The sequence below is a fragment of the Neomonachus schauinslandi genome, chromosome X (genome assembly GCF_002201575.2).
Source record: "Neomonachus schauinslandi chromosome X, ASM220157v2, whole genome shotgun sequence".
In the NCBI taxonomy this organism is placed as follows: domain Eukaryota; kingdom Metazoa; phylum Chordata; class Mammalia; order Carnivora; family Phocidae; genus Neomonachus; species Neomonachus schauinslandi.
The window spans coordinates 111339935-111366539 of NC_058419.1; positions in this window are offsets into that span (position 1 = coordinate 111339935).

Below are 26605 nucleotides of genomic sequence, written 5' to 3' on the forward strand. Positions count from 1 at the left end.
ACCCTGGGGGTTTAACCATGCCCCCTAAAATAGGGCCCCAGCCTCTCTTTCTCCCTCTCCTCTCGCTGCTTTCCTACTTCTGACCTGAGCTGCAGTCAGAAGGAATTACTCTCTAACGCTGCCTCCTCCAAGGAGCCTTTAGTGATTTAAAAAGAAATTGCTCATTCTTCAATTCCATGTTCACATTCATTTGTGTTTCTCTTATGGCACTTTGCTTGCTCTACTTTTTGGTGGTGTTCTGTGTGTTTTTGCCTTACCCTTTCATACAAACCTGTGAACTCCTGGAGACATAGGTCTGGCTCATCTGTGTATCCCCTCCACGCCCACCCAGAGGTTGCCCAAACCCCCAATATGAATGCTTTGAGTTATCTCCCTCCTCATTCTCCTCTTTCAGGGTCTCTGCTCTGTGGGAGAGGCTGTATATTGTGGGGGTTAAACGTGCAGGCTCCAGAGTTCTGGGTATGAATCTCAGTGCTTCCATTTCTTGGCTGTGGCTTTGGACAATTTACCGACCCTCTGTGCCTCCACACCCTCATCTGTGATATGGGATCGTGTGCGGGATTAAATGAGTTTGCAAATGGAGAAGACTTATAACAGTGCCTAGCACTTGGTAAATTCTCAATCCACCCTAGTGTCAGTTACATGGAATCTTACTTTTTGAAATCTAGTTCACTTTCAGCTCAACAAACGAAAGAAAAGCACAAGCAGAGAGTTAACAGGCGCTTGGCGCTTGGTATGCATCTTGTCATGTTGACTTTGGGGTTCATACTGGTAGCCAATGGCCCGCTGTCTCTTTGTCCAGTGGGCTTGACATAGCTGTGAATCTGTGAGCAAAACTGGGAGTTTTTCTTCTCCCTTTATTTTACTTTGTTCCTAACTCGAATGTGTTCTGCCAAGTGCACATTAAGACGTGTCTAATGTGAAAAAGAAAAGAAAACAAAACAAAACAGGGGCACCTGGGTGGCTCAGTTGTTAAGCGTCTGCCTTCGGCTCAGGTCATGATCCCAGGGTCCTGGTATCGAGCCCCGCATCGGGCTCCCTGCACAGCCGGGAGCCTGCTTCTCCTGCTCCCCCTGCTTGTGTTCCCTCTCTAGCTGCCTCTCTGTGTCAAATAAATAAATAAAATCTTTAAAAAAACAAAACAAAAACTATCTGCAGTGTGGCTTGAATGCACTTCTTCTCAACGCTAGCTGCACATTACAATCATCTGGGGAGATTTAAAAAATCTGGCTGCCCGGGCTGTTCCTCAGATTCGTAACATCAGCTCCTCCTGGCATGAGGCCCAAGCATCTGACCTTGTTACGCACTCCCCCACCCCCCGGTGATTCCAATGTGCATCCAGGGGTGCAGTCCCCTTGAAGGGAATTCTCTAACAGGTAGCCTGGCTTTTCAGACACTTCACTGAAGGTCACCAAATATTAAAAAACAATAACAACAACAACAAAACACTGCTAACAAACTTATTTAGACTTTCCACATCCCATAATATTGCAAATAGACATAAGCCCCGTTTTCTTTTTCACCACGGTTTGTGGCAAACATTGAAGTGCCCCCAACCGCAAACACACTTGGAGGCTCTGATAATTCTGCCCTTCCCTCCCTCTGCACTTTCTGGACATGAATTTTGGTTTCTTTTCTCAAGTGGCCTGTGGTTCATGAATAGATTGTCCCAAGAGCGTGAGGCAATTCTGTTCATGCTGTTTGTTCCCTGTTGCTCTTTTTCTAGGAAATCCACTTGTGTTCTAAGAAGATGATCACACTCACCTCTGCCCCCAAGCAAGTCATTGAAAAGCTGAGCCAACATCAAAGCTTCTCCAAAACAGTTTTGTAGAGGTTCAGATGCGTAAAATAAACACTCAACTTCGAAGTCCTGAAGACTCTGATAAACGACTAACAAGCTGCCTGGCTAATGTCATTCACTTCATGTAAAGGCATATTTACATCATAGCAATGCCTCATTTATCTGACCTCTCGGAGAATGAGGAAATTCATATCCCATAATTTCTGGAAAATTGAAGCTAATTCCTTTGGGTGCCCAAATCTTTCATTTTGACCCTTTTATTTAAAAAAAGTGAAATTTTCTACATTGACTGTTTTCTTTAATAGAGAATACAGAAAATGATATCATCCAGGGGTGTCCATATCATCTCAAACTTCTCCTCACGGTGACTCAGCCTGAACACATCTTCCCCTCGGCGCAAACACCACCTTCATCCTCTTCTGCCACAGGGGGAGGTGCCCCCAACCACACAGCCCCTCAGAGGACCAGCCTCCACAGCTCCATCTCCTGCTTGCTCACCCCAGTCAGTCCCCAAGCCCTACTGGTTTTGGCACCTGAGTATTCCCCTCCTTCGTCTCTATCTCTAGAACCACTGCCCCATTTCCAGAGCTCACCACCACCGCTGCCTGGACTACTGGAAAAGACACATCTCCATTCTGCACATTCACGATGGTCTATTTAAAACATGCACCTGCTCGTGTCATACTGTTGCTTGAGAATCTTTCAATGGCTTCTGATTGCCTGCAGGTTAAAACCAAGCTTGGGAAGACAGGCTTTTCCTCTGACCTCTCTGTTGAAGCTCTGCTCGGGCTCCCGCACACACACAGGAGCCTCCGGTCTTTGCCCCTCCTGTTCCCAGAACTAGAATACCTTTTGCCCTTCTCTTTGCCAGCTCAATTCTGGCTCTCCCTTTAGGGTACAGCTGGGGCTCGAGTCCCTTCTTTCAGAAAGTCCTCCTTCTTCCCCGCCCACACTTACCAGCTGAAATAGAGGTCCCAGAATGCCCTGTGCATATGATGGGGTCAAGGTGAAGAACATGTTCACGTGTTCAATCACGTGGTGATATAGTCAGTGTCCACTCACGTTTTCCTCCCCCTGTTTGGCTCTCAGCGGCCACTTATCAAGGTCATCTTTGGGCACATTTTTAGCTGCCCCATAATTCCCCTGATGTTCTGGATAGCAGCTTCCAATCTGCGGTGGCCTGGGGAATTGGATAACCAGGCTTACTAGAAATTGTAGATCCAGAAAAAAATGTCAAGAGTGCCAACACTATGGGTGACATACTTTTCTTTCTACTTTTCATTTTTAAACCAAATTTCCTCTAATGAATAGGCACTATATTTATGATAAAAATGTGAAGGATATATACATTTTAAAGAGTTAATAAAACTTTTAGTCAAGGTCAGCACCTTAGGCTAATTCCATAGAGTTCCCAGATTCTCAGTGTGGTCCCCAGACCAGGACCAGCAGCCTCACCTAGGAACTTGGTAGGAGTAAGAATTGTTGGGCCCTATCCCAGACCTACTGAATCAGAAACTCTGAGCCCAGGCCCAGTAATTTGTGTTTTAACAAGCTCTCTGGGTGATTGTGATGCACGTTCAAGTTTGAAAATCACTGCTTTCAGGAAGAAAGTCCAGAGCATTAACAGAGGGCCTGGTGACAACTGCTATCTCGGGCATTTGGAGGTTACTTGTTGCTCATTTTCAAGTTTAGGGCCCTGTGTTCTAGGGGGTTGTGGCTGCTGAGGATCTGCCCTCCAAACCCTCATGGGGATTTCCTACATCTCTTTGGAAAAGGACATGCTTAAACACACCGATTTCATGAAGGGGGAAAATATGAACAAAACAAATAATAGTTTCTCAAGCTGGGGGTGGGGGAGGGAGGGCTACTGGATGGATGAAGAGTTAATTTCAGATTTCTTTTTAATGATTCCATTCGTGGAGTCCCCAACTTCTACGGACACTTAAAAAATGTTGGTCAAAGGATTGACTGAATGGAAGACTGTGAAAGAAAATTGATGTTAAAAGGACCCAGAGACCAGGCACCACTGTGGCGAGTACTATGGCTTTGGGGGCTAGGTAATTATAAGGGACGGTGCCACCGAGGATAAACTGGGGGAGAATAGTCTTCTTTGTTTCCTTTTCTTTCTGGAGCTTGGCATTGTGCCTGCTCCAAGATCTGGGATAACTTTTCAATTTTTTATTTACTTTCACATAACTAAATTTTAAATTAAAAACATAATACAGGGGCTCCTGGGTGGCTCAGTCGGTTAAGCGTCTGACTCTTGGTTTTGGCTGGGGTTGTGATCTTGGGGTGGTGGGATCGATCCCTGTGTCGGGCTCTGTGCTCAGTGGGGAGTCTGCTTGAGACTCCCCTCCTCTCCCTCTGCCCCTCCTCTCTCCCCTGCACACACACACCCTCTCAAATAAATAAATAAATCGTAAAAAAAAAAAAACCACACAACTACAAGGTAACATGTACCAACAGATCACAAGGGTATATAATGACCACAAAATCTTGTGTTAAGCCATTTAGGTACATCTTTAAATTCACAATAAATCTGCTGCCATCCTAGAAAGATCATCCTAAAAAGATAATGCCTACTTTTTTTTTAGGGGGAAGAGGGGCAGAGAGAGAATCTTAAGCAGGCTCATGACCCTGAGATCATGACCTGAGCCGAAATCAAGTGAGAGGCTTAACCAACTGAGCCACCCAGGTGCCCCCAATTTTTCAGATTTCTTGAAAGCTTTATTTGGAAAAAGGATATACTTTGGCACTTTATACCATTTCTTTAAAAAGATGAGAAGAACACCCTATAATCATTCCCTCTTAAAGATGTATTCTATGGAACATGTCCCTGGATTATTAGGTCAAATGAGTAGGAATTCATCATTTATTTTTTTATTCAACAAATTTTCATTCAATGCCTATTATGCGCCAGATCCCAGGGATATACATCAGTGAACAAAATCTCACAATGCTTCAATTCTAGCAGAGGCCCTGTATCAGTTTGCTAGGGCTGCCATAATAAAATACCAGACTGAGTGGCTTAAACAACAGAAATGTATTGCTTACAGGGCTAGAGGCTGGAAATCCAAGATCAAGGTGCCAGCAGGTTTGGTTTCTCCTGAGGCCTCTCTCCTTGGCTTGTAGACATCTGCTATCTCGCTGTGTCCTCACATGGCCTTTTCTCTGTGCCCATGCATCCCTGGTGTCTCTTCCTCTTCTTCTAAGGACGCCAGTTATATTGGATTAGGGCCCACACTTAGGACCTCCCTTACCCTTTGGCCCTATCTCCCAAATGCAGCCACATTCTGAGATATTGGGGGTTAGGACTTTAACATATGAATTCTGGGGGGAGGCATAAGTCAGTCTACAACAGGTCCCACTCTAAAAAGTCTCCCACATGCTCCAAGTACCACCTCTCAAACTTTAACATACATATGAATCACCCAAGGATCTTGTTAAAGTCTAGATTTTGATTCAGTAGGTCTAGGGTAGAACCTGAGACTCTGCATTTCTAGCAAGCTCTGGGTAATGCTGACACTGCCCATCCATGGACCACACTTTTGAGTGGCAAGACAAAGCCTTCTACAGCAATAATAAGACTTTGTTTTTGAGGGGTGCCTGGGTGGTCAATCAGTTAAGTGTCTGGCTTTTGATTTTGGCTCAGGTCATGATCTCAGGGTCATGAGATATAGCCCCATGTTGGCCTCTGTGCTCAGCAAGTCTGCTTGGGATTCTCTCCCTCCTCCTCCCCCTCTGCTCCTTCCCCCACACGCTCGCACATGCTGTCTCTCTCTCTCCCAAATAAATAAATAAATAATAATAATAAAAGACTTTGTTTTTGAAGGCTTTCCTAGTGGCCTGTCAACAGTTTTAGGGAAATAAAACTAAATTCTTCCCACTGGTATATCATTCCAGATGACAGCAGATTGGGGGCTTTTTGGATGGTCATTTCTGCAAGCTGAACAGGTTACATCAATTCCTTGGGGACATCAATTTTCAGTGGCCAGTCCAGTCCTTTCTTTCCCAGATGCTTTGTGGGGCACAACCCCCCAGTTCCAGCACTAGGCAGGAACTTAGGCAGAAGATTTCAGAGTCGTGACCAACTAGTGCTCCCAAGCTTGTCGGAGTTGGAAGATGCCCTAGAGATCAGTGACAACGACTGGCCTCCTGGTGCCTTTTGAGAGATAAAAGAGCTAAGGTAGAGCCACATGAAGTATCTGTGGTCACAGAGCTGGGCCCAGAATGTGGGATGCCATTCCCTAAAGTAGAGGTTCTCAACTTTACGGGCATATTAGAATCACCTGGGGAGGTTTTAAATGTACGCCCAGGCCCCACTCCAGACCAATTAAATCAGGAAGTCTCAGAGGTAGGGCCCAGGCATTGACTTTTTTCCCCAAAAGCCTCCATGGTACAAGGTCTAATATACTAGTAGTTGAGAACTACTGTCCAAAAGCAGTATCAGAATCACCTGGAGGGCTGGTTAAATCAAAGATTGCCAGACCCCATCCCCAGAGCACCTGATGCAGTAGGTCTGGGGTCCAAGAATTTTACATTCCTAACAAGCTCCCCAGTGCTGCTGATGCTGAGGGTCTGTCCTCGAGGCTATGCATGTGGTCAGCTCATTAACCCAGTCCAAGGGCGAAGGCCTGTGGCTGTCCCTACTTTCAGTACCCACCTCTCTGCACACCGTTCTTGAATTTCTTTCTCTTGAAAGGCTAATTTCAATGATCATTTGTTGCAGATTTTAACCTGATTTTACCCACTGAAAAAACATTGGGGTCTGGGTGAAGAGGAGAAATTGTATTTGCTCTGAGCTCCTCATCCTTCTGTTTAGTGGAAGAAGAACGACCTTGCTTATTCTGAACACAGTATATCAATTTAAAGACTTTCACCCACCTCCTTCACACACGCACGTACGCACACACATTTTCCTCTGAGTCCTGTATATATTAATCAGAACGTGACAATTTCATTTTCCTGAAAATACCCACTCAGTTCCAAATTAATGTCTTGATTCCAGATTATACCAACCCCAAATACTTGAAAGGTCTCCTAGGTGTTTGCCAAACCAAATACGAAAGCATGGCAACCATATCATGTTCCTCCAATGGATGTACTTTCCAAATCCAAGGAATGGCACATTTGTACATGAATCTTCCCCAGCTGCAATTTGAACTGAGAACCTGGGAATCCAACCTCCAGAAATTTAGACACTGGAGCTATGGATGGAGATGTGACTAAGGCAAAGGCAAAGGCAAAGGCAAAGGCAAAGGACAGGATGATTTTCCTTCCTTGTAATGATGACTGCGAGAACAAGGAGATCATGTCCTTAGCAGGGAGTTGAGGGAGATTGGCAACACTTCTGAAAAGGTGGGCTATGGTGGAGAAATGCTCCCAAGCATCAGGAAAGGCCTGATACTTGAAGCATTGACTGGGTCAGGAGCCAATGGAAGATCTTTACACCATCTTGGTGCAGTGTCAGCCTCCAGCCCTTGCCTCAGCAGCATGTATAGGCAGGGCATTCTGTTTATGTGGACTGCAGGCTGGAAAGGACATGGCCTAGGAGCCAGATCCCGGTTCAAACTCCCTTCCTGCCACTTACCATTTGTGAACTCGAACATGTTCCCACTTCTCATCTTTAGAATGGGCTTCATATTTAGAGGTTCATTGCAACGGTTTAAGCATAATACATATATAGCGCTCAGTACAGTGCTTGGCACATGACAGGCCCTCAATACGTGGGAGTTTTTAATTGCATCGAAATCAAGTGCGGATTGAAGTTGGAGATACATCAGATTGCTAAGATATCACTTGGACAGTTTTTCCCCTCATGATTCAGACAGGCTGAAGAACACACATAAATGCGTTGGAAAGAATTAAAAACAGGGGGTGCCTGGGTGGCTCAGTCGTTAAGCGTCTGCCTTCGGCTCAGGTCATGATCCCAGGGTGCTGGGATCGAGCCCCGCATCGGGCTCCCTGCTCAGACAGGAGCCTGCTTCTCCCTCTCCCGCTCCCCTGGCTTGTGTTCCCTCTCTGTCTCTCTCTCTGTGTCAAATAAATAAATAAAACCGTTAAAAAAAAAAAAAGGAATTAAAAACAGAACATTTGGAGACTTGGATTACTGTTCCAGTTCTGGCTTCAGCAGACCATGTGACCTTGGCAAATCAGTTATTTCTGTTTCCTCATCTATAAGAGGGGGAGTTGTAGCCCATGCCTTCCAAGGCCTCTTCCATTGCCACATTACGTATGTATTTATGAGGTCATCAAAATGGCTCAAAAGCTCCACCAGTCCTTAAAGTGGCATTTTCTGAGCTTACTTGATAAGAATCACCTGGCATGTTTCCAAACATAGATTTCTAGGCCTTTCCCTAGCACTGCCCTGTCCAAAATAGCAGCTGCTAGCCATCTGTGCCTACTAAGTACTTTAAATGTGGCTGGTCCGAACTGAGATGTGCCATAAGTATAAAATATACATAGAAATTTAAGATTTAGTATGAAAAAAAGAATGTAACACATTTCAATAATTTTTTATTGCTCACATGTTGAAATGACAATATTTTGAATATATAAGTAAAATATTTATATTTTAAATAAAATATATCATTAAAATTAAAATATATTTAAAATAAAGTCTATTTCGGGGCGCCTGGGTGGCTAAGTCGTTAAGCTTCTGCCTTCGGCTCAGGTCATGATCCCGGGGTCCTGGAATCGAGCCCCGCATCGGGCTTCCTGCTGAGCAGGAAGCCTGCTTCTCCCTCTCGCACTCCCCCTGCTTGTGTTCCCTCTCTCGCTGTGTCTCTCTCTCTGTCAAATAAATAAAATCTTTAAATAAAAATAAAATAAAGTCTATTTCAAATATATATTTAAATAAAATACATTATTAAAATTAAATCTATTATCATATAGGTAATATAAAATACATCCTTGAAATTAATTTCACCTGTTTCTCTCCACTTTTTAAAATTTAGTGACTAGAACATGTAAAATCGCATATGTGGCTTGCATAATATTTCTTTTTTTTTTTTAATTTTTCGTTACAGAGTATTCTTTTGTTTTTTTGTTTTTTTAAAGATTTTATTTATTTATTTGAGACAGAGAGAATGAGAGACAGAGAGCATGAGAGGGAGGAGGGTCAGAGGGAGAAGCAGACTCCCCGCCGAGCAGGGAGCCCGATGCGGGACTCGATCCCGGGACTCCAGGATCATGACCTGAGCCGAAGGCAGTCGCCCAACCAACTGAGCCACCCAGGCGCCCCATTGCATAATATTTCTATTGGAAAGCACTGCCCTAGAGGTAAGAATTCAGAATGCCTACTAAAGTTGACATAATGTATAATTTTAACATCTGACCTGGTGGTACTTTGGCGCATCACTATTTGGGAGACACTCTTTCGTGGAACCAAAACAGACCTCACAGCGACAGGCAAACCTCACAGCTATAAGAACTCATAGGCATTAGATGGATGAAGAAATTATCTTGGAATAGGATCAATCTGGGTCGATCTCACTTTTTTCCACTTTGCTTTTAAGAACTCTGCCAGCGCCCTGGTCTTGGCATGGAAATTACTATACATAATTCCTGGGAGTGGAGGAAAGTCACACTGAAGGGGTTAGAAAAAGGAGCCTTTCTACCTTGTTCTATGGTTTTCCTGCTCCCGGCTGCCATAAGGAGCTTTCTGCAGGCCAGGAGGGTGCTGTCTTCGGGTCCGTATCTGGTGAGAGCTAGGTGGCAAGAAGCCCATCTGGGAGATTATGAAAACGATGTCTCAGGTCTCTAAACTTCGACCACTAGCTCTTGTCAGCCATGGCTCAGCGCTTCGAAGTCGGGCCCCAGAGCGGCTGAGTTGGACAAACGAAAGTCACGCAGTGCTAGAGCCTTCCCCTTCAGGTGAAGCAAAACGAGATCCGCGTCCTCCCAGGGCATGGATGGTTCTTCCCCACTCCTGGGTGACTGGGTAACCTTATTCAGCGCGTGCCATCTTGCTCTCGGCTACGCTGGGCTCCTGGCACGTCACGCGGGGGACCCGAGGGGTAATGTCACGCCTCCTCCCCCACTGCCTGCCTCGTGCTGACGCACAAGAGCACCCTGACAAGCCTCTACCTCACTCCGCTTACAGGAACTGTGGATAATTGAACTCCCCCCAACATCAAATAAAAACACTGTAAGCAAAATAATTTCCAAATATTGACAATTTGACACCAACAGAGGTCCCCATAGTTTATATAGAATGTACTGTGGACAGAAAGAAAGCGATTTCAGGTGGGAGGTTGGAGACATAAGAAGAGAAAATGAGCAAATTAAGTAGTAGATATGTGAGTAATCTAAAACATCACTGAGTACAAAAGCAATATCTTATAAGGTTAAAAATAGAATCATAGGGCGCCTGGGTGGCTCAGTTGGTTAAGCGACTGCCTTCGGCTCAGGTCATGATCCTGGAATCCCGGGATCGAGTCCGCATCGGGCTCCCTGCTCGGCAGGGAGTCTGCTTCTCCCTCTCCCACTCCCCATTTGTGTTCCCTCTCTCGCTGTGTCTTTCTCTGTCAAATAAATAAATAAAATCTTTAAAAAAAAAAAAAGAATCATAAAATCCAATAACAGTAGCATGTAAATCAGGCAGATGGTGATGTTCAGATGCTAAGTTCTTGTGTTTTTAAACAGGAAGGCAAAGATATTAATGTAAATATTGATGTTATTTTTGCATATCAAAATTCACAGGGTGACCAGTAAAGCAATGGAAGTTGTAGGGGCACCTGGGTGGCTCAGTTGGTTAAGGGTTTGACTCTTGATTTCAGCTCAGGTCATGATCTTAGTGTCGTGGGATGGAGCCCCTCCCCAACCCCCGCCCCCAAGCACTCAGAAGGGAGTCTGCTTGTCCCCCTCTGCCCCTCCCCCTGCTCTTGTGCACAAGCATGCACCCATATGCGCACTCTCTCAAATAAATAAATGAAATCTAAAAAAAAATTTTTTTCTAAAGTCATATTAGAATGGGCTAACTGCTTTACAAAATAGGTCCAAAATCATAAAATGGCCAAAACACAATAGAACTGTATTTCATGCTCACATGACAGTACTAGGCAGGCAGAAAAGGTCCTTGGAGTAGTTCTTCCTCCACAGAGATCTGTTTTCTGGGCTGTCTATCCTTTTCCATTGGTTTAATCACACCATCCTAATTACTATAGGTTTCAAATATTTCTTGATAATGGTAAGATGAGTTCCTCCTCTTAGTTCTTTTCTCTTTAGCAGTCTTTTGACTATTCTTGCTTCTCTGATCATCAACAAATACTTTAGCTTGTAGAGTTCCACGAACACACTTTTTGGGATCAGCGTGTATATCAACTTCTCTACAATATTGAATTTGCTTCTCCATAAACATGGTATTTCTCCTCAATTATTTGGACTTCCCTTGCTTATTTACAATGCAGAATTTTTACTTTCTCATGAAAGACCTATCTTTTGTCATGTTTATTTTATGATGTGTTATACTTTTAGAAACGACAATTTTCTTTTTACATTTTCTATTAATTGCTATTGTATATAAATACAATTGCTTTTTGTAGGTTGTTTTTATACAGCAAACCTGCCAAAATCTTTTATTAATTCTAGATTTTTTGGAGTTTTCTGGCGAAACCATAACATCACCTTCCATAATATCTAACCAGTAGATACTTCTAAAATGGAAAACTTAAGAAATAGAAATAATAGCATTCTATACAAGGATATATAATTATTAGAGGAAACATGTAAAAAGATTTGAAAGGAGTTGCCTTTGAGAAGCAGAAAACGGGATTGGGAGGAAGGGGCAGGTGGCCACAGTGATTCACTTTAAGACAAACATGCTATTGTATTTTTCAAAACAACATACTTACATAAAAATTTAAATGAGGGGCTCTTGGGTGGCTCAGTCATTAAGCGTCTGCCTTCGGTTCAGGTCATGATCCCAGGGTCCTGGGATCGAGCCCCACATCCGGCTCCCTGCTCGGCGGGAAGCCTGCTTCTCCGTCTCCCATTCCCCCTGCTTGTGTTCCTACTCTCGCTATCTCTCTCTGTCAAATAAATAAATAAAATCTTAAAAAAAAATTTTTTTAAATGAAGGGGCACCTGGGTGGCTCAGACAGTTGAGTGTCTGCCTTCGGCTCAGGTCAGGATCCCAGGGTCCTGGGATCGAGCCCCACATTGGGCTCCCTGCTGAGCAGGGAGCCTGCTTCTCCCTCTACCTCTGCCTCTCCCCCTGCTGGTGCTCTCTCTCGCCTGTCAAATAAAGAAAATCTTTAAAAAAAATTTAAATGAAAAAATAAGTGCTATGTTAGCTATCTTGATAATATTTTTGCATCACCCAGGTGTATGCATTTGTCAAAACTCAACAAATGTACAGTTTTAAATTTGTGTATTTCCTTGTACATACATCTTACATCAAAAGAAAAAATTGGTAAACAAATACTGTATTTGAATTAACGGCATGCGTGCTGATGTCTGTAATCTACTTTGAAATCCTTCCAAAAATGAGACGGATCAAGGAATGCGTTGAAGGACGGATAAGTAGGAGATAAAACAAATAGTATAAAATGTTGATGGTAGACTAGAGGAGTCAGGTATATAGGGGTTCCCTGTAAAATTCTTTCGGTTTTGCTATGTGTTTGAAAAGTTTTAGAATAAAATATTGGAACAAATTTTTTAAAATCCAGTATTAAAAATAAATTCAAGAAAGAATGTTCTGTCTGGTGTACCAGTAGGTAAACTTTAATCTGGAAGCGCTGCTAGCTTTCCAGAAGCATTCTATAGCTATTTGACCCACAGGCGACTGGTCAAATCAAAGAGGGGAGTGACACGAGAAGAGTGAGGGCAGGCTGATATTTCTTGTTGGCCTTCTTACCGTTTCCCTACAGGGTATGTGTGTGGTTCAATGTTGAATATTTAATGTCTCTTAACAAGCTTTGTCCTCTGGTTATGAATATCCCTCTTGTCACATGTTCATCTATCTCTTAGCTCCAACTGAATTGTAAACTCATCCAAGCTATAGTTTGTAAACTCCAGGGTTTACATACCCAGTGGTTCATCAATATCAATTTTGCTCTAATACACCACAGAGGGAAAGTAGCTCTCTGGAATAATAGGTCTAGGAAAAGTGTAAGCTGAATAGTCTGGGGAATCGAATCATACAATTTTCATTACAGTGGCTCTTAGGGCTTGGATCCAGTCTGGTCGTTCTGTAGATGAAGAAACTGAGGGCAAGAGAGATTAAACAACATATCCAGAGCTATTTAGCTAGTTAGCGTGGTTATCTTTGGGTCTTTTCTTCTTTAGGCCCATTTTAAGCTATGAAGTAAGAAGCATATAGGATGTGAACGCACATATACTTGAATTAATACCCACCCTTTTCCCAAAGAGGCACTTGATTTGAAAGGGACTATGGGATTTAAGGGACTATGAGACTCTATCCGGCCCATTTGTGGGGTGAAGCAGAAGCAGGAGAACATAAGTGATGGAATGCTTCCCCATACTCAATTTACAACCTCAATAAACAATATCCGTGGTAAAAGTACTAATGCATGCTACAGTGCAGACGAACCTCGAGCACGTTATCCGAAGAAGCCAGACACAAAAAGGTCACATATGGCATGATTCTATTTATATGAAATGTCCCCAGTAGGCAAATCCATGGAGACAGAAATCAGACTAGAGGTTGCAGGGGGCTGGGGAGAAGGTAAACGGGAATGACTGCTTACTGGATACAGGGTTTTATCTTGAGGGAATGAAAATGTTTGGGAACTAGATAGATGTGGTGATTATACGTTGTGAATGTACTAAATGCCACTGAATTGTTCATTTTACAATGGTTCATTTTACATTATGTCAATTTCACGTCAATAAGAAACTATGGCTCTAGCAAGATGGAAAAAGCAAATGCGGCAAAATGTTCACCATTGATGGATCTAGGTATAGGCCATCAGGAGCTCACTGTACTATTCTAGCAACTTTTCTGTTAGATTTAAAAGTTTTCAAAATAAAAAGTTGATAACAATAAAATATCTCTGGGAAACTAAGAAATAATTTAGTGAGATTGCTAAATTGAGGTCAACAGCTGCAATCTAAAATTCATACGGTTTTATAGCTACCATTTGATCACTGGCCTGTCAAAATAGGAACAACTATTACTTCCTTGGCCAGGAAGGTTTCTAGCAGTGAAAAGTACTTTAAAAAAAAAAATTTATTTATTTATTTGAGGGAGAGAGAGAGAGAGCACAAGCGGAAGGGGCAGAGGGAGAGGGAGAGAGAAACTCAAGCAGACTCCGCACTGAGCTCGGAGCCCATCTTGGGGCTCGATCCCACGACCCTGAGCTGAAACCAAGAGATGGACGCTTAACCGACCGTGCCACCCAGGTGCCCCAAAAATTACTTTTTAGGAGAGTCACAAGCCAACATTGTTTAACGTGGGAGCCTATTAAGATGCAAATTTCTGAACATCAGTGCCTAAAAAAAGTTTATTAGTTGCCTCTGAACAGGGGGTATTAACATGTGGTTTAACTGAAAGATCTGAGCCTTTGAAACTAGGTGTGTATATTCTGGCTTTGTCACCATCAGACGAGGCTTACACATCTACTGGTAGCTAAAAGCAAAAGGGTGCAAGCTGACTGGGAGTGTCACAGGGGAAATATTAGGGGCACAGGTGACCGTCCTGACCACACACTTGCAGAGTGTTCTGAGACTTAATCCTGTAATTCTGCAATGTCACCACATCCTGTAACTTCGTAATGATGAGAGAGCACAGCTCGTCTGCCTCTTTTGCACGGCGGGTCAGATGGAGCTCGGGCCTCCCTGGTTCCTCACAGGCCCATGACCTAACTATAAATCCCCCATCCAGGGGCGCCTGGGTGGCTCAGGCGTTAAGCGTCTGCCTTCGGCTCAGGTCATGATCCCGGGGTCTTGGGATCGAGCCCCGCCCGCGTCAGGCTCCCTGTTCGGCAGGAGGCCTGCTTCTCCCTCTCCCGCTCCCCCTGCTGGTGTTCCCTCTCTCTCTCTGTCAAATAAATAAATAAAATTGTAAATAAATAAATAAATAAATCCCCCATCCAACCATCTCTGAGGCCTGAGACAACAAATCGCCCTGTCCACATAGGTGAGAGCCTACTGGTTCTCTGACTAAGATGCACCAAAAAAAGTGCACAAAGACCCATAAGGTTGCCCAGCAATGTGAATATACTTAACACAACTGAAACGTACACTTAAACATAGTTAAGAGGGTAAACTTAATGTTATGTGTTTCTTACCAGAATACTAAAAGACACATAAGACCCAAGTTTTATTTTTCATGCAGCAGACCCTAGAATTACTTCCCTTTTGTCTAAAATGGAGGTACACTGCCAATCTTTAAATCCCGATGCACACTCCAGATGAAACACAGTCTCCTCCTATAGAGGGAAAAAAATAAAAACCCTAGAAAAACACTCAGGCTTCTGCACATTCTTTGTTGAGCAAGAAAAATGGACATAAGAATGGATTAATGGCAGGACATTAAAAATAGAAAAGAACTATTGATTTGAAGGTGTTACCTCAAAAGATAAGTACCAATAAATATTGGAGAGCAGTAGTCTCCATACTTCAGATGGTGATGTGAACTAATCTATTCTCCTTGGGGTTTACTCATGCTTTTGAGAGGCAATTTATTGTTTATCTAGACACGCTTTGGAACTAAACAAATCATTAAAGGGAAGGAAAAGATTCAGTTCATAAATACAACTTTCTTAGGGTGACAGATACAAGAATGCTCTACTTAAATAACTGAGTTCTTTTTTATTTTCTTGCAAAATTTTGCATTTCTCCAGAATTTTTATCAAGCACGCAAGAACAAATTCATGTCCAATCAACAAAGCCTGATAAGATCTTTAATATTTGTCTATTACAAGATCATTGTTGAGATTATAGAGCTGTGTTGACCCACTATAAACACGGGGCTCTTGAGCACTTGCAGAGAGGCTAGACTGAATTGAGATGTGCCGTAAGTGTAATATAATCACTGGATTGCAAAGACTTAATATGAAAAAAAGGACGTACAATATTCCATTAATAATTTTTGTATTGATTACATGTCAAACTGATAATATTTTGAATACAATGGGTTAAATAATATATATTATTGAATTAAGTTTACCTGTTTCATTTCACTTTTCTAACGTGGCTACTAAAAAACTTAAAATTACATTATGTGTTTAGCATCATATTTTTATTTTTTTTAAAGATTTTATTTATTTATTTATTTGACAGATATACAGCAAGAGAGGGAACACAAGCAGGGGGAGTGGGAGAGGGAGAAGCAGGCTTGTTCTCTTTTAAAAAGTGGAAGAGGGGTGCCTGGGTGGCTCAGTCATTGAGCATCTGCCTTCAGCTCAGGTCATGGTCCCAGGGTCTTGGGATCGAGCCCCGCATCGGGCTCCCTGCTCAGTGGGGAGCCTGCTTCTCCCTCTCCCACTCCCCCTGCTTGTGTTCCCTCTCTTGCTATGTCTCTGTCAAGTAAATAAATAATCTTAATAAATAAATTTTAAAAAAGTGGAATATGTAAAAACCACTAAGAAAGGAATACCCGGAGATAAACATTCTTCCCTCTATAATTAAAATGTTTAAGCATGACTTTTATGAGCATAACCACAATTTATATTAAACATTCCACTGGTAAACGACTTTATGCTCGACAGTGTTGGCACTGGATTCAGATGGGCCACTAGAAATTGCTTTGTTCCTCAGAAATTGTTTCCCAAAGGGTTTCTCCCCCATTTACATTAATTGGGGTGGAGTAAGAAATGGAAAAGTGTAATTCATTGTACTTGGCCTTCCGCATCTCAGAGATGGCTTGGAGATGACTGTATCAGTTACCTGATGGAAAGTGATCTCTGGCTAAAGATTGCCGAGGATCAGAGAAAAATTACACTGACTGTCAGCATATCCACAGGACTGAGTTGAAGAAGCAGGATCTTAAATAACATTGGACTTAGTAAAGTGATGGCTGAGATTTTTTTTGAATGCAGGAATTATGATTTTTAAAAATTAATTTTTGTCTAGCTAGCAATTGGTTAGAATGGAACTTTTCCCCCTCAGTTTCAGCTGAGATGTCAATACTGCGTTGGTAGATATGAAAGCAAGCGGGAGGCAAAATCCCACAGGCAGAAACTACAGGGGAAGCGTTCAGGTTCTGCTCCTGTGGCTCTGGGACCCTCGGCCAGAACAAGGTTATCAAAAGGGGTCGGGGTGTGGAGAGGGGAGGGGATTTGTGAAGAAGACAACTCTTGCTTGGGCTTTGGGGATGGAAGAATCACACCCTCCTTCACTTTTAACCTGGTTTGTGAGGGACTTCCAGAGGGCCACTTGGGAGCTTTGGAAAGGGTTTCCTCAGAGATATGGAGAAATGGGGCCCCCATCGCACCTAAGGAAGCCAAAGGGGAGGGCTAGAGCCCGGGGCATCTAGGGCACCAGAGGAGGGCTAGCCTACTGCACCAGCGACTGGCTATGGAGGGGCTGCTGTGTTGGACAAGCTTGAAATCCAGACTTGTCCAGTCAAGGGATATAAGAGGGTCTCTCTGGGATCCGATGAGGGCCTTATGGCTCATCTTGGGTCCTGTCCATTGGGACGCCCTAGAGGGAAGAGAGCAGTTTTTCAGCTCTTCAGTAGAAATCCCTTCAGCAGCTGCAGAGGCTGTTGCCTTTTAGCCAAACGATTTGTAAAATCTTTGTCCAAAATCATTTATGTATTGATATAATCAATATATTGAGCAAGACTGACTCTTGTAATCTGCTTATTACATTACCCTTTTCCCAGTCCCCAAAGTTCGAACGCTCCTCTCTCTCGTCAGGCCCCAGATCCAGTCAGCCTGCCCATGTCACCTTGCGTGTTTCTCTCTGTCCATCTTTCCTACACCTGTGCTCTTTGTAGGCTTCCCGCATCTGGTACGTCAGAGCGGCCTGCACCTCTAGCCCTGGGATCATTCCCGGATAATCCTTACTTGTCGCCTTGCTTCCACGCCTCCCCCACCCCACTCCCATGGCACCTAACACATCGAACATGTCACTGCCAGATTTGTTTTCCTAACTGCACACCTCTGATCATGTGGCGTTCCTACTTTAAAACCTTAAATGCGGGACGCCTGGGTGGCTCCGAAGTTAAGCGTCGGACTCTTGATTTCAACTCAGGTTGTGATCTCAGAATCATGAGATCGAGCCCCTCACCCAGCTCTGTGCTGGATGTGGAGCCTGCCTAAGATTCTCCCCTTCCCTTTTCCTCTGCCCCTCACCCCCCTCAAAACAAACAAACAAACAAATTCCAAAACCTAAAATACAATGATTTGTAACCCCAGGACAACATGTTACCTGGGGAGCAGGGATATGGTGTGGAAGGGGATTAGACTGTGGGGGAATTTAAAACTATACATACACCTTTCCTCAGCCATTCTTCTGCACCTGTCCTCCTCTCCTGTTCTCCTTCCACCCCTAAAGAATTATTACCAATAAGAATATGCTATCTATGTGACTGGTGGAGAGGCAGAATCAACGAATGCTGTATTAGTTAAAGGTAGCAATGGTTTTGTAATAAATAAGCCTTGAATACTCACTGGATTTATTTCTCACACTCATCACAATCTACTAGGAGTGCACTGCTTGATCTGCCTCCTATGGGACTCTTCAGGGACCCAGACTCCTGATACATTGTGGCTCTGCCCTCCTCATCTGTGAGGTGGACATAGTGAGACTATTTCTGTAAAGGGTTGCTGTCACGGTTGAGATGTGAATGCATGCTTGTTCATAGGAGCTCTTCCACATCTCCTTCCCCCTTCCCTTTGTTAGGAGTTCCCTGGTAGGTCAAGTTAACTCTGTTGACAAGCTGTCAACTCGTCTTCCTGGGCCAGTTCTGGGCATTTTGAAATGTGAGGTTAACCTTTAGAATCTTTTCACCTTGCCATTCATTTTTCTCCTCCTACTTCTAGCCTGTTCTATATCCCCCTTTCAGGGTATGGAGGCTCTTGTTCTCAGTCATCAGAGTAGGAAAAGCTCTCATACCTTCAGTATCTTCCCCCCACCCAATATTTCCTCTTCCTCTGCACTCCTGCTCTAACTCCCAAGGGATGAGATATAAAAAAAACTAAGATATTCTTCTCTAAGTGTTATCTGTACCATGATAGGCAATTTCTATAGATAGAAGCTCCTCAGGACTCACTAGAAGGAAAAGACTTTACTGGAGGGATTTCAGGAAATAAATGAAGGGGGAGATATTTGGGAAGGTGGATAGATGGGTGGGTAGATGACCACTCTGCCTCTCATTCTATTCCTCTTCTTTCCTTCCTTTTACCTTATGCAGAGAAGTTAGTGTAAGTAGACCCTTTTTCATGATAAAACCACTGTCTTAATTTTGGACCTAAGAATACTTCAGAATAAATGCAAGATTTTTTTATAGAAAGAAGGATTTTAGAGAGCATTTCTTCCAGGTATGCTTAGGTGGGTATCATTCATTCATTCATTCACATGTCCAGTGCTAAATTTGTGGTGGAAGTTCTAAAAGAAAGCCACAGGGGCGCCTGGATGGCTCAGTCAAGCGTCTGACTCTAGGTTTCAGCTCAGGCCATGATCTCTGGGTCGTGGGATCGAGCCCTGCATCTGGCTTCACACTCAGCACGGAGTCTGCTTGTCCCTCTCCCTCTGCTCCTCCCCCTGCCCCTGGTCTCTCTCTCTCTCAAATAAATAAATAAACAAACAAAATCCTTTAAAAAAAGATAGCCACAAATTCTTTGACCCTCCTCCCATAAATTGGTGGCATCTAATTCTCCCCTTCCACCATCTTGAATCTGGGCTGGTCTTACTTGGAAGCAATACTTGGAAGCAATGGAATGTGTCAGAAGTGATGTTATATGACTTTCAAGCCCTTGTCTTGTCCTTGAAGCCTCTCCCTAGTTCTCTCTGAATACCTACTCTCCAGATATCTTCCTCTTGGGACTCAGCCAGCATGCTGTGAGAAACCCAGACCACATGGAGAGGCCAGATATAGGTACCCCAGTAGATCTCCAGTTGCACTCCCAGCTGACAGCCAGGATCAACTGCCAGACGTGTGAACAAGCCATGGTGGACGTCCAGCCCAGCTGAGGTTCTGATCACTGTGGGCACACAGACATCTGAATGTAATCATGTGAGAGACCTCAGTGAGAACCATTCTGCTGAGCCTTCCCAGAACTCCTGACACACAAAGTGGTGAGCAAAATGAAATGGTTGTGTTAAACCCTAAATTTGGGAGTAATTTGTTACACAGCAATTGATAGCTGGAATATTTGTTATGTTCATTTTTCTCTTATAATCCTGTCTTTTAAAAAGGCTCAGAAGTTTGGTTTCCAGCAAAGACTACAGGGATCCTGGCCCCATAACATGGTAATATCCTTTCAAAACTTTCTTCCTCAAGAGAAAGAGAAGAGGCAGATTCCAGCTGATGATCCAAAAACACAGTCTTTGATTTCAAATTTTTACCTTCCTTCCAATGTCACAAAGTAGTGACCATGAACTAAGTCAAGACCCTCATATTCCCTCAGAAGTCATACTTTGGGGATAGGAAAAGGAACACCTAACTTCAACTGAATAAAATAGTGTTCTAATGTCTAGCAAAACATGTTGCAAGAGAAGCCAATTAGTTTTTCATTGAGCAACCCACCTAAAGTGTTACATTTTTTGACACATTTTGAACATACCGACCTGTGATGAAGCAGAGTGTATCTTGCCAACAGAGAAATTTCTCTTAAGAATAAGAATTTTCTCAGGGTGCCTGGGTGGCTCAGTCAGTTAAGCGTCTGCCTTCAGCTCAGGTCATGATCCTAGGGTCCCAGGATTGAGTCACGACGAGTCAGGCTCCTTGCTCAGCAGGGAGCCTGCTTCTCCCTCTCCCTTTGCCACTCCCCCTGCTTGTCCTCTCTCTCTCTGTGTCAAATAAATAAAATCTTAAAAAAAAAAAAAGAATAAGAATTTTCTAGATTGATGGGGCCTAGAACTTGTATATAACAATCAGGGAAACAAAATGAGAGAAAACATAATGTCTTTTGAAGTTCCGATATTTACAATTGGCTGCTGAAGTTCCTTCTAAAAATGTTCTTTATTGTACATTTTTCAAAGTAAGTCTGACTCAAAGCAAAGGATATTGACAAAAGAGTTCAATGAAAGAAAAGAATAGAACATGAAAGTTCACAGCAGAAATTTTCATACAAGAGAATAAAATTGAAATAATATGGCCATTTAAATGTGAGAATTTACAAATACGAGAACTAGATCTTACCCCAATTAAGATATGTGACTCCTCATGTTGTTTCTAGTACAAAGACATGGATTCAGAAATGTGATTTCATTAATTAAAACTATAAGTGTCTTCATGTAATTGATATGTATTTATTGTCAGACATTATGCTAGAGACCAGCGCAAATTCTGTCCTCAAGAACATATAGTCTGTGGGGTGCCTGGCTGGCTCAGTTGGAGGAGCATGTCACTCTTGATCTTGGGGTCATGAGTTCAAGCCCAAAGTTGGGTATAGAGATTACTGAGAGAAAGAAAGAAAGAAAGAAAGGAAGGAAGGAAGGAAGGAAGAGTCTACTGGGGGAAATGGCAAGTTAAAAAAATTATTAAATGGGTTTAATATGTATAAAATGTTTGCAACATTGCCAGGCACATAGTAAGTATCGTGTACCTGCTAAATAAGTAAATATCCATTCATTTGTTTATTCAACTGATATTTATCTATCTATCCATCTATTTTGGAATTGACATTATGAGGTGTTTTTTTTTTTTTTAAAGATTTTATTTATTTGACAGAGAGAGAGAGAGCACAAGTAGGCAGAACAGCAGGGAGAGGGAGAGGAAGAAGCAGGCTCTCCACCGAGCAGGGAGCCTGACGTGGGGCTCGATCCCAGGACCCTGGGATGATGACCTAAGCCGAAGGCAGCCACTTAGCCAACTGAGCCACCCAGGCACCCCGACATTATGAGGTTTATTACAAGAGGTTTCTCAATGAAATTGTGGAGGTGAATGCTTTTTTTTTTACTTTTAATATTTTCTCTTTATCACTGGCTGAAGCAAATTGGTTACAACATGTTTTTTAATTGAAGTATAGCGGATCAACAGATATTTATTGATCACCTTCTACATGGCAGGTACAATGCAAGATACTGGGGATAGAGCGGCACACAGAGTTTACATTCAGACCAGAGGACAGATATGGAACAAGCAGCAAGCAGGGCATCCCGGGAGTATTCCTGAAATGCTCAGGAAGCAAGAGAAGGCTGCTGGCCCCAGGTGGCCCCAGGCTAGACCAGGCCAGGCTCAGGCTGGATGGCCTCAGCAGCATTTATCCCAAGCCACAGTGAAAATCTAATGTATAAGGTTAAACCTGGGAGAGGTTGAAGGCCAGCAAGGCAATCAAGATCTGCCCCCAAATTCCACCCTGGACCAGAGGGGAAATCCAGGTGCAGAGACAAGCACTGGACTTCATGCCCTGGCCCTCACATGAGAAAGCAAGAGGACAGTATAGCTGGAATGGAAGACAAGGCATAGTGCTTGAGGCTCTGGTACTTTGGTGTCAGAAGTGGGGTCTACCATCCATCGCACAAACAGGTCTGGACCAAGACATGCTGGAGCTCAAGGCAGACCAAGAATTTGGTGTCCTTCAAATGATATCCTTTCAATATTAGTGCAACAGTCATTCAGTTGGGGAGCAGAGCTGGCACCACAAGAATTGTTTTCATTTCCATTGTCTACTTGGCAGGAATGGGACCAATGTATATTTTGATGGTTATAAAAGTAGTCACGTGTGCAGATCTGAGTTAAGTGGTACCATATTTCTGATTTCCATTGGGAATATTATTGCCCTTATAGATTGGTGCTCAAAGCACTTATCCAGTTGGCTTACCTTTTTACTTGGCTCGGAGCACCAAGGATCCTAGAATAGGAGTGTCTGCTGACTGCTCTGGTGTGAATGGCCAAGGGTTGTTGTGTGTGTGCACATGTATAAAAATGTATCTGTGTGTGTGTGTGTGCGCACACACACGCACGTGTATATGTGTATGTCCCTCCTCTTGAACAAGGTAGATTCTGACAGGTTTGGAAAAGCAGCAGAAGGACTGGTCTAATGAGGATCATCTAGGTTTGATCACTTGAGAGTTTAGAACTCAGTGATTTTTATGTGGCCTTTTCCCTTTTTCTTCAAACCCCAGAGCCTAGATTTAGGAGCCTGCAAACATGGTAAAGCCATGTCTCTGTTCTTTAATGGCTGTGAGATCCTGGGCAAGTTACTTAATCCCGTTAAATGGTATTTCCTGGTCTGTAAAATGGGGATAATGATATTTAGCACATAAGATGTTTGTGAACATAAAATAGCATATTGAAAGCATTTGGTGTGACTCCCGGGTCATAGTAAGCACTGAGTAAGTGGAAGCTGTTACTGTTAGAATTAAAGGTACTGAGCAAGGGCAATGCACAGCCAGATGCCGCCAGAACTCCAGTTTATGCTCGTTTTCCATTATGGACCAAGTCTCTAAATAGTTAAAACGTTGAGCAGGCTTTAGACTTAACTAAACCAACCCACTTAAAATGGTCCATCATTTGCTACTTTACAAGGTACTCAAGAGCTAGTCAATTATCTTCTGGACAAACAGATGGCCTTCCCTCATCTTTAAGATAGGCAGAACGACTTTGTGGACCCAAGCTGATAGGGCTTAAAACCCCCAGCATTTCTTATTTCTACATAAATTAATAATTCAAAACAAATTTTCTAAATAACAAACTTCCATTTTGTTAAAAACAAGAGTCCACTAATGGATGCCTCTAAATTTAGCAACCACTCCAGATGTATTATCAGTGGGTTTTTGCTGTCTCCCTCATAATGCACACTGATGGCCAGGCATTGGCAGCGTTTGGTGGTGTCGGATGCGGCTCGGCACGAGTCCAGGACCACCTTCTTCCTGGGCCATAGATTCTAACACTGTTATAGTGGACTTTTAATCCATTAATTAGCAATGAAGAAGTAAGAGTGCTATGTTCTGACATTAACAGTTTCAAACAGCTTAATGAGACATAGTAGGACGCCTTCCAAACTTGATGAGCTCAGTCGTGGTGATGGGAGTAACCAAAAAAATTGTTCAGCACAGCTGAGATAACTCAACTGTTCTTTCCTGAGCTACTTATGAATCCTGAAACTGAATTTCATTTGGAGTTTTTCGGTTTGTTTTGCTTTTTGATTTAGAATGGGAAATGCTTCTAACTCTCTCAAAGCAGAAAGTCTTTTTTTTTTCTTTCCTCCCACTGTCTGACATCATCAGGTTCCACTCAGGCTTGTCCACTGAAGTGTGTGTTTTGGTTAATTGTTAGATTAATTACCAGGCTTCCATTTCTACACCTGGAGGGAAAAAAGGTAGTAACTATATATTACTTTACAAATGCATTGCCTTTCCTCCTTCCTTTCCCCCTCCACCAAATACTACTCCAATATAGCAATTCGGAGAAGTCTCATGAACATCCCTGTCCTGCTGTCACCCATGTGTGGAGCAAAAACCATTTAAAATGAGCAAGTTTTGCCTGGGCCTGAATGTTAGCCAGTATGTTTCAGCCAGCTTGGAAGGCGGGCAAGGCACGTGCACCTGAAGGCAGGAAGGCGAGAGGGAGCTGGAGAGAGCCCAAAATGGTTTAAATGCAAAATGATGAGATTTAGAACTTCAAGCGTTAGGATCAAGACCAGCAACCAGTAAACTAAAAATCTTTGCTCCTGGGGCACCTGGGTGGCTCAGTCGTTTAGGCAGTTAGGCGTCCACCTCTTGATTTCGGCTCAGGTCATTCTCCGGGTCCTGGGATCAAGCCCCATGTAGGGCTCAGCAGGGAGTCTGCTTCTCTCTCTCTCCCTCTACCCCTACCCCTGCTCTCTCTCTCTGTCTCTCAAATACATAAATAAATCTTAAAAAATCATCCTTGCTCCCATGTCTTATGGCAGGCAGCACCATGTAAGTCCACAGCCAATAAGAGCAAAGCATATAAGGGTGGGCTGAGAGAGGCCACTTATATGCTTAATGGATATATAGACCAGTGGGCACTGTATCACTCTCTAGGCCAGCCTGCGGCAAGATGGTGGACCTGGCTCCCTTTCTTTTTATTGTAACTATTGAAAACATAACCTGTAGTCTAGGGCTAGCTATATAATTTGCTAGGCCTAGGGCAAAATAAAAATGCAGGGCCCTTATTCAAAAAGCAGGACCTGAAACACAAAATCTGTCCTCTGCTAACTAGTGCTTTGTGTGTGTGTGTGTGTGTGTGTGTGTGTGTGTGTGTGTGTGTTTAGTTTCTATTTAATGTCACACTAAACTCCCATAGGTGCTTGGCGATCCCATTCTGTGATAGGGTGCATGTGCCCACTGGCTGCCAGGTGCCCCCTCCCATCAGCCACTGGACCCACGTGCAGTGTCCCAGCCCCAGCCAGGAAGTCAGTACCCCTTCCTATAGCCTGTGACAGACCCCCATGGGATTGCAACTTCCAGACCTGGATCAGCTTGAGGCTCACACCTACCCAGTTGTCTGCCAAACCCACCACAGAGCTGCCAGCCCAGGGCTGGGTGGGCTCCCCCCATGCCCCACCTGAGACTCCATGGGGGGCACGTGGCCAACCCGCCCCCTACCCTGACATTCCTGCACGTGTGTCAGGTAGAACATGGGTCTCCTTCCTCCCGCACCCAGTCCCCTATCCCGCTCTACCCACACCATTCTACCCCCTCCCCTGCAATGCTACCTGGACACGGCCGGGGTAGAGGGTGGCAGTGGTCGCAGGCAGGGCTGGGGCTCCAGTGGGTGGAGGAGAGGGGTTGGTCAAGAGCCCATTGGGAAAGGTGCGAAGGCGGCAGGAGGCAGACTCAAGGTGGACCAGTCTCCAAACCCTGGCACCCCACATGCTCCACTGTCCCACAGGACTTCACTTACAAAACACAAATTCAGGGCCGCCTGGGTGGCTCAGTTGTTAAGCGTCTGCCTTCTGCTCAGGTCATGATGCCGGGATCCTGGGATCGAGTCCCGCATCGGGCTCCCTGCTCAGCCAGGAGCCTGCTTCTCCCTCTCCTGCTCCCTCTGCTTGTGTTCCGTCTCTCTCTGTCAAATAAACAAATAAAAATCTTTTAAAAACCCACACAAATTCAAAACTAAAATTATTAAGAATGTCAGTGTGACAACAGCAGAACATTAAGCCCCAGTCAGGGCCCTTCGGAGCACAGGGCTGGTGTGAAGTCACTAACCAGACACCCGTGGAGCCCTCTGGGGATGCAGTCTCCAAACATGCTCCCCGAGGAGGTCCTCCAGGGGTGACACTAACCAAATTCTCTTAAAGCCCCTGGCTCATCAGCTTACAGCCAGAGCTGAAATTCAGAGCTGAAAATATGGGTCCCAGCATAGCTCCATTTTCTTTATACTTATTTATATGTTTCATCTGTTTTTGACTTTCTACATAAATGGGTTTTGCTGGCTTAGTGGAGAATAAATTCCCAATGGGTATGGACTGTATCTCTCACAGTAGAATTTTAAAAGTCTGCACACCCCGAATTCATACTTTGGGTCCAAAACTTAACCCGGCAGAAGTGAAGGGGAAAAAATCATCCACTGACAGGCTCTTAAATGTTTTGAGTCCTCTTCATGCAGAGTTTTCTAGACCATAATTAACCCGTTTCATAGACCTTTGAAATGGGCAGCTTTGGGTTTTGATTGCATTGGTTTACAGAAAGTTTTGACAACTCCAAACCTCCAGCACATCTGCTGATTTCCCAGCGGCACTAGGACCCTGGTGG